Source organism: Lissotriton helveticus, chromosome 6 (assembly GCF_964261635.1).
Source record: "Lissotriton helveticus chromosome 6, aLisHel1.1, whole genome shotgun sequence".
Classification (NCBI taxonomy): Eukaryota; Metazoa; Chordata; class Amphibia; order Caudata; family Salamandridae; genus Lissotriton; species Lissotriton helveticus.
Window position 1 is genome coordinate 192,972,801 of NC_136067.1, and position 9,406 is coordinate 192,982,206.

Here is a 9,406-nt window from a genome sequence, read left to right on the forward strand (position 1 = left end):
CCCATTTTCCCTTTCTCTCCCTCTGCTCCTTCACTCGTTTTCACTCGTTTTTCTACCCTTTCTATCTTTCACCTTTCTGCACCTCTGCTCTTTTGTGCCTTATTTCTGCCCATTTTCCCTTTCTCTCCCTCTGCTCCTTCACTCGTTTTCACTCGTTTTTCTACCCTTTCTATCTTTCACCTTTCTGCTCTTTTCTGCATCTCTGCTCTTTTGTGCCTTATTTCTGCTTATTTTCCCTTTTTTCTTTATCCCTTCTTTCCTCCCTTTACCTCTTCCCGCTGCTGCTGCCCCCGCGGCCCCTACCCCCAGCGCGACCGGCCCAATCCAGCTCCCCTCCCCGCTCCCGCCTCCTAGCTGTCCAGCCCTCCCCGACCCCTACTTAATGGCGGCCACTGCGGGGACAGGCGAGCAAGACCAGTGACTCATTGTCAGTGAAATTGCTCTCCCACCCTCGCAGCTCCACCATTAAGTGAGGTGCCCCTGCCCCTGCACTCTTGAGTGTTGGTGATCGAGGCCCTCCTCCACCCGCAGGTTTCCCTGCGCCTCATCCCTGGTGGTCCAGTGGACCTCTGTCTCCTTTCTCTCACTCTGCTCCTTCACTCCTTTTTCTACCCTTTCTATCTTTCACCTTTCTGCACCTTTCTGCATCTCTGCTCTTTTGTGCCTTATTTCTGCCCATTTTCCCTTTCTCTCCCTCTGCTCCTTCACTCGTTTCCACTCGTTTTTCTACCCTTTCTATCTTTCACCTTTCTGCACCTCTGCTCTTTTGTGCCTTATTTCTGCCCATTTTCCCTTTCTCTCCCTCTGCTCCTTCACTCGTTTTCACTCATTTTTCTACCCTTTCTATCTTTCACCTTTCTGCTCTTTCTTCATCTCTGCTCTTTTGTGCCTTATTTCTGCTTATTTTCCCTTTTTTCTTTATCCCTTCTTTCCTCCCTTTACCTTTTCCCGCCGCTGCTGCCCCCGCGGCCCCACCCCCCCAGTGCGACCGGCCTAATCCAGCTCCCCTCCCCGCTCCCGCCTCCTAGCTGTCCAGCCCTCCCCGACCCCTACTTAATGGCGGCCACTGCGGGGACAGGCGAGCAAGACCACTGACTCATTGTCAGTGAAATTGCTCTCCCACCCTCGCAGCTCCACCATTAAGTGAGGTGCCCCTGCCCCTGTACTCTTAAGTGTTGGTGAACGAGGCCCTCCTCCACCCGCAGGTTTCCCTGCGCCTCATCCCTGGTGGTCCAGTGGACCTCTGTCTCCTTTCTCTCACCCTGCTCCTTCATTCGTTTTTCTACCCTTTCTATCTTTCACCTTTCTGCACCTTTCTGCATCTCTGCTCTTTTGTGCCTTATTTCTGCCCATTTTCCCTTTCTCTCCCTCTGCTCATTCACTCGTTTCCACTCGTTTTTCTACCCTTTCTATCTTTCACCTTTCTGCACCTCTGCTCTTTTGTGCCTTATTTCTGCCCATTTTCCCTTTCTCTCCCTCTGCTCCTTCACTCGTTTTCACTCGTTTTTCTACCCTTTTTATCTTTCACCTTTCTGCTCTTTTCTGCATCTCTGCTCTTTTGTGCCTTCTTTCTGCTTATTTTCCCTTTTTTCTTTATCCCTTCTTTTCTCCCTTTAGCTTTCCCCGCCGCTGCTGCCCCCGCGGCCCCTCCCCCCCAGCGCGACCGGCCCAATCCAGCTCCCCTCCCGGCTCCCGCCTCCCAGCTGTCCAGCCCTCCCCGACCCCTACTTAATGGCGGCCACTGCGGGGACAGGCGAGCAAGACCACTGACTCATTGTCAGTGAAATTGCTCTCCCACCCTCGCAGCTCCACCATTAGGTGAGGTGCCCCTGCCCCTGCACTCTTGAGTGTTGGTGATCGAGGCCCTCCTCCACCCTCAGGTTTCCCTGCGCCTCATCCCTGGTGGTCCAGTGGACCTCTGTCTCCTTTCTCTCACTCTGCTCCTTCACTCCTTTTTCTACCCTTTCTATCTTTCAACTTTCTGCACCTCTCTGCATCTCTGCTCTTTTGTGCCATATTTCTGCCCATTTTCCCTTTCTCTCCCTCTGCTCCTTCACTCGTTTCCACTCGTTTTTCTACCCTTTCTATCTTTCACCTTTCTGCACCTCTGCTCTTTTGTGCCTTATTTCTGCCCATTTTCGCTTTCTCTCCCTCTGCTCCTTCACTCGTTTTCACTCGTTTTTCTACCCTTTCTATCTTTCACCTTTCTGCTCTTTTCTGCATCTCTGCTCTTTTGTGCCTTATTTCTGCTTATTTTCCCTTTTTTCTTTATCCCTTCTTTCCTCCCTTTAACTTTTCCCATCGCTGCTGCCCCCGCGACCCCTCCCTCCCAGCGTGACCGGCCCAATCCAGCTCCCCACCCCGCTACCACCTCCCAGCTGTCCAGCCCTCCCCGACCCATACTTAATGGCGGCCACTGCGGGGACAGGCGAGCAAGACCACTGACTCATTGTCAGTGAAATTGCTCTCCCACCCTTGCAGCTCCACCATTAGGTGAGGTGCCCCTGCCCCTGTACTCTTAAGTGTTGGTGATCGAGGCCCTCCTCCACCCGCAGGTTTCCCTGCGCCTCATCCCTGGTGGTCCAGTGGACCTCTGTCTCCTTTCTCTCACCCTGCTCCTTCACTCGTTTTTCTACCCTTTCTATCTTTCACCTTTCTGCACCTTTCTGCATCTCTGCTCTTTTGTGCCTTATTTCTGCCCATTTTCCCTTTCTCTCCCTCTGCTCATTCACTCGTTTCCACTCGTTTTTCTACCCTTTCTATCTTTCACCTTTCTGCACCTCTGCTCTTTTGTGCCTTATTTCTGCCCATTTTCCCTTTCTCTCCCTCTGCTCCTTCACTCGTTTTCACTCGTTTTTCTACCCTTTTTATCTTTCACCTTTCTGCTCTTTTCTGCATCTTTGCTCTTTTGTGCCTTCTTTCTGCTTATTTTCCCTTTTTTCTTTATCCCTTCTTTTCTCCCTTTAGCTTTCCCCGCCGCTGCTGCCCCCGCGGCCCCTCCCCCCCAGCGCAACCGGCCCAATCCAGCTCCCCTCCCGGCTCCCGCCTCCCAGCTGTCCAGCCCTCCCCGACCCCTACTTAATGGCGGCCACTGCGGGGACAGGCGAGCAAGACCACTGACTCATTGTCAGTGAAATTGCTCTCCCACCCTCGCAGCTCCACCATTAGGTGAGGTGCCCCTGCCCCTGCACTCTTGAGTGTTGGTGATCGAGGCCCTCCTCCACCCTCAGGTTTCCCTGTGCCTCATCCCTGGTGGTCCAGTGGACCTCTGTCTCCTTTCTCTCACTCTGCTCCTTCACTCCTTTTTCTACCCTTTCTATCTTTCAACTTTCTGCACCTTTCTGCATCTCTGCTCTTTTGTGCCATATTTCTGCCCATTTTCCCTTTCTCTCCCTCTGCTCCTTCACTCGTTTCCACTCGTTTTTCTACCCTTTCTATCTTTCACCTTTCTGCACCTCTGCTCTTTTGTGCCTTATTTCTTCCCATTTTCGCTTTCTCTCCCTCTGCTCCTTCACTCGTTTTCACTCGTTTTTCTACCCTTTCTATCTTTCACCTTTCTGCTCTTTTCTGCATCTCTGCTCTTTTGTGCCTTATTTCTGCTTATTTTCCCTTTTTTCTTTATCCCTTCTTTCCTCCCTTTAACTTTTCCCGTCGCTGCTGCCCCCGCGACCCCTCCCTCCCAGCGTGACCGGGCCAATCCAGCTCCCCACCCCGCTACCACCTCCCAGCTGTCCAGCCCTCCCCGACCCATACTTAATGGCGGCCACTGCGGGGACAGGCGAGCAAGACCACTGACTCATTGTCAGTGAAATTGCTCTCCCACCCTCGCAGCTCCACCATTAAGTGAGGTACCCCTGCCCCTGCACTCTTGAGTGTTGGTGATCGAGGCCCTCCCCCACCCGCAGGTTTCCCTGCGCCTCATCCCTGGTGGTCCAGTGGACCTCTGTCTCCTTTCTCTCACTCTGCTCCTTCACTCGTTTTTCTACCCTTTCTATCTTTCAACTTTCTGCACCTTTCTGCATCTCTGCTCTCTTGTGCCTTATTTCTGCCCATTTTCCCTTTCTCTCCCTCTGCTCCTTCACTCGTTTTCACTCGTTTTTCTACCCTTTCTATCTTTCACCTTTCTGCACCTCTGCTCTTTTGTGCCTTATTTCTGCCCATTTTCCCTTTCTCTCCCTCTGCTCCTTCACTCGTTTTCACTCGTTTTTCTACCCTTTCTATCTTTCACCTTTCTGCTCTTTTCTGCATCTCTGCTCTTTTGTGCCTTATTTCTGCTTATTTTCCCTTTTTTCTTTATCCCTTCTTTCCTCCCTTTACCTCTTCCCGCTGCTGCTGCCCCCGCGGCCCCTCCCCCCAGCGCGACCGGCCCAATCCAGCTCCCCTCCCCGCTCCCGCCTCCTAGCTGTCCAGCCCTCCCCGACCCCTACTTAATGGCGGCCACTGCGGGGACAGGCGAGCAAGACCACTGACTCATTGTCAGTGAAATTGCTCTCCCACCCTCGCAGCTCCACCATTAAGTGAGGTGCCCCTGCCCCTGCACTCTTGAGTGTTGGTGATCGAGGCCCTCCTCCACCCGCAGGTTTCACTGCGCCTCATCCCTGGTGGTCCAGTGGACTTCTGTCTCCTTTCTCTCACTCTGCTCCTTCACTCGTTTTTCTACCCTTTCTATCTTTCACCTTTCTGCACCTTTCTGCATCTCTGCTCTTTTGTGCCTTATTTCTGCCCATTTTCCCTTTCTCTCCCTCTGCTCATTCACTCGTTTCCACTCGTTTTTCTACCCTTTCTATCTTTCACCTTTCTGCACCTCTGCTCTTTTGTGCCTTATTTCTGCCCATTTTCCCTTTCTCTCCCTCTGCTCCTTCACTCGTTTTCACTCGTTTTTCTACCCTTTTTATCTTTCACCTTTCTGCTCTTTTCTGCATCTCTGCTCTTTTGTGCCTCATTTCTGCTTATTTTCCCTTTTCTCTTTATCCCTTCTTTCCTCCCTTTACCTTTCCCCGCCGCTGCTGCCCCCGCGGCCCCTCCCCCCCCCCAGCGCGACCGGCCCAATCCAGCGCCCCTCCCCGCTCCCGCCTCCCAGCTGTCCAGCCCTCTCCGACCCCTACTTAATGGCGGCCACTGCGGGGACAGGCGAGCAAGACCACTGACTCATTGTCAGCGAAATTGCCCTCCCACCCTCGCAGCTCCACCATTAAGTGAGGTGCCCCTGCCCCTGCAGTCTGGAGTGTTGGTGATCAAGGCCCTCCTCCACCCGCAGGTTTTCCTGCGCCTCATCCCTGGTGGTCCAATGGACCTCTGTCTCCTTTCTCTCACTCTGCTCCTTCACTCGTTTTTCTACCCTTTCTATCTTTCAACTTTCTGCACCTTTCTGCATCTCTGCTCTTTTGTGCCTTATTTCTGCCCATTTTCCCTTTCTCTCCCTCTGCTCATTCACTCGTTTCCACTCGTTTTCTACCCTTTCTATCTTTCACCTTTCTGCACCTCTGCTCTTTTGTGCCTTATTTCTGCCCATTTTCCCTTTCTCTCCCTCTGCTCCTTCACTCGTTTTCACTCGTTTTTCTACCCTTTTTATCTTTCACCTTTCTGCTCTTTTCTGCATCTCTGCTCTTTTGTGCCTTCTTTCTGCTTATTTTCCCTTTTTTCTTTATCCCTTCTTTTCTCCCTTTAGCTTTCCCCGCCGCTGCTGCCCCCGCGGCCCCTCCCCCCCAGCGCGACCGGCCCAATCCAGCTCCCCTCCCGGCTCCCGCCTCCCAGCTGTCCAGCCCTCCCCGACCCCTACTTAATGGTGGCCACTGCGGGGACAGGCGAGCAAGACCACTGACTCATTGTCAGTGAAATTGGTCTCCCACCCTCGCAGCTCCACCATTAGGTGAGGTGCCCCTGCCCCTGCACTCTTGAGTGTTGGTGATCGAGGCCCTCCTCCACCCTCAGGTTTCCCTGCGCCTCATCCCTGGTGGTCCAGTGGACCTCTGTCTCCTTTCTCTCACTCTGCTCCTTCACTCCTTTTTCTACCCTTTCTATCTTTCAACTTTCTGCACCTTTCTGCATCTCTGCTCTTTTGTGCCATATTTCTGCCCATTTTCCCTTTCTCTCCCTCTGCTCCTTCACTCGTTTCCACTCGTTTTTCTACCCTTTCTATCTTTCACCTTTCTGCACCTCTGCTCTTTTGTGCCTTATTTCTGCCCATTTTCGCTTTCTCTCCCTCTGCTCCTTCACTCGTTTTCACTCGTTTTTCTACCCTTTCTATCTTTCACCTTTCTGCTCTTTTCTGCATCTCTGCTCTTTTGTGCCTTATTTCTGCTTATTTTCCCTTTTTTCTTTATCCCTTCTTTCCTCCCTTTAACTTTTCCCATCGCTGCTGCCCCCGTGACCCCTCCCTCCCAGCGTGACCGGCCCAATCCAGCTCCCCACCCCGCTACCACCTCCCAGCTGTCCAGCCCTCCCCGACCCATACTTAATGGCGGCCACTGCGGGGACAGGCGAGCAAGACCACTGACTCATTGTCAGTGAAATTGCTCTCCCACCCTCGCAGCTCCACCATTAAGTGAGGTACCCCTGCCCCTGCACTCTTGAGTGTTGGTGATCGAGGCCCTCCCCCACCCGCAGGTTTCCCTGCGCCTCATCCCTGGTGGTCCAGTGGACCTCTGTCTCCTTTCTCTCACTCTGCTCCTTCACTCGTTTTTCTACCCTTTCTATCTTTCAATTTTCTGCACCTTTTCGGCATCTCTGCTCTCTTGTTCCTTATTTCTGCCCATTTTCCCTTTCTCTCCCTCTGCTCCTTCACTCGTTTTCACTCGTTTTTCTACCCTTTCTATCTTTCACCTTTCTGCACCTCTGCTCTTTTGTGCCTTATTTCTGCCCATTTTCCCTTTCTCTCCCTCTGCTCCTTCACTCGTTGTCACTCGTTTTTCTACCATTTCTATCTTTCACCTTTCTGCTCTTTTCTGCATCTCTGCTCTTTTGTGCCTTATTTCTGCTTATTTTCCCTTTTTTCTTTATCCCTTCTTTCCTCCCTTTACCTTTCCCCGCTGCTGCTGCCCCCGCGGCCCCTTCCCCCCAGCGCGACCGGCCCAATCCAGCTCCCCTCCCGGCTCCCGTCTCCCAGCTGTCCAGCCCTCCCCAACCCCTACTTAATGGCGGCCACTGCGGGGACAGGCGAGCAAGACCACTGACTCATTGTCAGTGAAATTGCTCTCCCACCCTCGCAGCTCCACCATTAAGTGAGGTGCCCCTGCCCCTGCACTCTTGAGTGTTGGTGATCGAGGCCCTCCTCCACCCGCAGGTTTCACTGCGCCTCATCCCTGGTGGTCCAATGGACCTCTGTCTCCTTTCTCTCACTCTGCTCCTTCACTCGTTTTTCTACCCTTTCTATCTTTCACCTTTCTGCACCTTTCTGCATCTCTGCTCTTTTGTGCCTTATTTCTGCCCATTTTCCCTTTCTCTCCCTCTGCTCCTTCACTCGTTTTCACTTGTTATTCTACCCTTTCTATCTTTCACCTTTCTGCACCTCTGCTCTTTTGTAACTTATTTCTGCCCATTTTCCCTTTCTCTCCCTCTGCTCCTTCACTCGTTTTCACTCGTTTTTCTACCCTTTCTATCTTTCACCTTTCTGCTCTTTCTTCATCTCTGCTCTTTTGTGCCTTATTTCTGCTTATTTTCCCTTTTTTCTTTATCCCTTCTTTCCTCCCTTTACCTTTTCCCGCCGCTGCTGCCCCGCGGCCCCACCCCCCCAGTGCGACCGGCCTAATCCAGCTCCCCTCCCCGCTCCCGCCTCCTAGCTGTCCAGCCCTCCCCGACCCCTACTTAATGGCGGCCACTGCGGGGACAGGCGAGCAAGACCACTGACTCATTGTCAGTGAAATTGCTCTCCCACCCTCGCAGCTCCACCATTAAGTGAGGTGCCCCTGCCCCTGTACTCTTAAGTGTTGGTGATCGAGGCCCTCCTCCACCCGCAGGTTTCCCTGCGCCTCATCCCTGGTGGTCCAGTGGACCTCTGTCTCCTTTCTCTCACCCTGCTCCTTCACTCGTTTTTCTACCCTTTCTATCTTTCACCTTTCTGCACCTTTCTGCATCTCTGCTCTTTTGTGCCTTATTTCTGCCCATTTTCCCTTTCTCTCCCTCTGCTCATTCACTCGTTTCCACTCGTTTTTCTACCCTTTCTATCTTTCACCTTTCTGCACCTCTGCTCTTTTGTGCCTTATTTCTGCCCATTTTCCCTTTCTCTCCCTCTGCTCCTTCACTCGTTTTCACTCGTTTTTCTACCCTTTTTATCTTTCACCTTTCTGCTCTTTTCTGCATCTCTGCTCTTTTGTGCCTTCTTTCTGCTTATTTTCCCTTTTTTCTTTATCCCTTCTTTTCTCCCTTTAGCTTTCCCCGCCGCTGCTGCCCCCGCGGCCCCTCCCCCCCAGCGCGACCGGCCCAATCCAGCTCCCCTCCCGGCTCCCGCCTCCCAGCTGTCCAGCCCTCCCCGACCCCTACTTAATGGCGGCCACTGCGGGGACAGGCGAGCAAGACCACTGACTCATTGTCAGTGAAATTGCTCTCCCACCCTCGCAGCTCCACCATTAGGTGAGGTGCCCCTGCCCCTGCACTCTTGAGTGTTGGTGATCGAGGCCCTCCTCCACCCTCAGGTTTCCCTGCGCCTCATCCCTGGTCCAGTGGACCTCTGTCTCCTTTCTCTCACTCTGCTCCTTCACTCCTTTTTCTACCCTTTCTATCTTTCAACTTTCTGCACCTTTCTGCATCTCTGCTCTTTTGTGCCATATTTCTGCCCATTTTCCCTTTCTCTCCCTCTGCTCCTTCACTCGTTTTCACTCGTTTTTCTACCCTTTTTATCTTTCACCTTTCTGCTCTTTTCTGCATCTCTGCTCTTTTGTGCCTTCTTTCTGCTTATTTTCCCTTTTTTCTTTATCCCTTCTTTTCTCCCTTTAGCTTTTCCCATCGCTGCTGCCCCCGCGACCCTTCCCTCCCAGCGTGACCGGCCCAATCCAGCTCCCCACCCCGCTACCACCTCCCAGCTGTCCAGCCCTCCCCGACCCATACTTAATGGCGGCCACTGCGGGGACAGGCGAGCAAGACCACTGACTCATTGTCAGTGAAATTGCTCTCCCACCCTTGCAGCTCCACCATTAAGTGAGGTACCCCTGCCCCTGCACTCTTGAGTGTTGGTGATCGAGGCCCTCCCCCACCCGCAGGTTTCCCTGCGCCTCATCCCTGGTGGTCCAGTGGACCTCTGTCTCCTTTCTCTCACTCTGCTCCTTCACTCGTTTTTCTACCCTTTCTATCTTTTAACTTTCTGCACCTTTCTGCATCTCTGCTCTCTTGTGCCTTATTTCTGCCCATTTTCCCTTTCTCTCCCTCTGCTCCTTCACTCGTTTTCACTCGTTTTTCTACCCTTTCTATCTTT